Source organism: Mastomys coucha, unplaced genomic scaffold (assembly GCF_008632895.1).
Source record: "Mastomys coucha isolate ucsf_1 unplaced genomic scaffold, UCSF_Mcou_1 pScaffold22, whole genome shotgun sequence".
Classification (NCBI taxonomy): Eukaryota; Metazoa; Chordata; class Mammalia; order Rodentia; family Muridae; genus Mastomys; species Mastomys coucha.
In genome coordinates this window covers 46,557,956-46,559,854 of record NW_022196905.1, presented here as the reverse complement: position 1 = coordinate 46,559,854, position 1,899 = coordinate 46,557,956, and the positions used below count along the sequence as shown (strand labels likewise).

Genomic DNA, 1,899 nt, shown 5'->3' with positions numbered 1-1,899 from the left:
TAGAAAGAGGCAGAGAGAGGCAGAGAGAGGCAGAGGCAGAGAGTGGCAGAGGCAGAATATCCTTCTACAACAGAGAAGGAAAAACAGTTTGAGACAAGATCCAGGAGGAAGACTGTCCTCTTGCAGTACTTCACCTCTTGGTCTAGGGGAACCACACACATACACACACACACACACACACACACACACACACACACATACACACACACTGCATTCTACCAGTTCACAGAGCTATGAGTAGAACATCAGCATTGCCTCTTTGGAGCACTTCTGGAAGTTTTACAGCCACATGGTACATCCTGGGGACATGATAGACCCCAGTGACTTTCATCTCTTCAAACAAGAAAGGAAGGATGATGTAAATAAAAATGGGCCAAGTGGATCATTCGAGAAATTAAACCCATGTGGAAGGATGATTTAAATAAAAATGGGCCAAGTGGGTCAAATTTTCCTGGCCATGCTAGGAGAGCAATAATAATTTGTGGTTTGGGAAGAGAGCGGTGGGGCTATGGTCTGTCTGCTTTCAGGAGGACATTGTTTCTATATGGAATAAGACCTTCAGCAACCGCAGTCTGTTCCCGGATATTCTTCAGCATGTGTTTAACCTACCACCCAACACCATTATGATTCCAAAACTCACACTGACAGCATCAAAATGCCATACAAGCTGGGACCCCAAAGGCTCCCTTTTTTAAAACCTCTGGAATCTGCAATTGAATGTGTCCTGACCCTCTCCCTCTCTGAACATCACTATCATTGAAGCTGTCATCAGAGTCTCTTGTTCTGTTGGTGTGCCACCTGGAAGACCCTTCTGTCCTGGACAAGAAGAATAGAAGAGCACATTATCCTTGGAGGAAAGGCAACAGCAACTACTATGACAGTTGAGAAGACAAATGATGCTAAGCCAAAAAAAAAGACGTTCCTTACCCCAGGGATATATAAATGTTTAACAATTGCTTAGAGAGGGCTCTTCTATGGTAGTGGGGGTAAATGTTTAACAACTGCTTAGAGAAGGCTCTTCTATGGTAGTGGGGGGGGTCTCTTCTATGGTGGTACCTGCCCGTAACTTGCCCATGTTCCTGTACAAAACCTCAGAGCCATGCTCCTATAAAGAACTCCCATTAAACTCCATGTTCTAACAAGATGCATGTGTGTGCTCTTGTGTGTGCCTGAGCATGTGTGTGCTAGAGCCCAAAGAGATGAGAAAGGGGTATCAAATACCTTGTGTGGTGGTTTGAGTAGGAATGGCCTCCAAAGACTCATGTGTTTGAATGGTTGGCCTATGGGGAGTGGAACTATTAGGAGGTATGGCCTTGCTGCAGTGGGTGTGGCCTTGGAGAAAATGTATCTCTGCGGGGAGGGGGGGGAGCAGGCTTTGAGGTCTCCTATAGGCAAGTTTAGCCTAGTGGAACTTTTACCTCTGCCTGTCAATCAGATGTAGAACTCTCAGTTCCTTCTCCAGCTTGTTTGCTTGCACACTGCCGTGTTCCCCACCATGATAACTACAGACTAAACCTCTGAAACTGTAAGCCAGCCCCAATTACATGTTTTCCTTCAAAAAAAAGTGCTCTGGTCATGGTGTCTCTTTACAGCAACAGAAACCCAAACTAAGACACCCTGGAACCAGTTACAGGCAGTTGTGAGCTGCCATGTTTTCGGGGAACCCAACCTGGGTCCTCTGCAAAGAACATCAATGGCTCTTAACTGCTGAGCCATTCCTTTGTTTATTTGGTTGATTGGTTTTGGTTTTTTGGTTTTTATGGGAGGTATTTTGTTTTTTGTTTTGTTTTGTTTTGTGTTTTGTTTGAGACAGGGTCTCGATGTGCATCATATATCCAAGTCATGTCCCCTCATGTCCCCTTCTTTAGTGAGCACAGTGACCTTCCCCTCTTCAGGGCC

General features: G+C 45.3%; 1 pseudogene; it reads left to right on the top strand.

Moving 5' to 3' along the window:
* Positions 1-223: 223 nt before the first annotated feature.
* Positions 224-1,144, top strand: LOC116070849 (annotated as a pseudogene).
* The last annotated feature ends 755 nt before the right edge of the window (positions 1,145-1,899 follow it).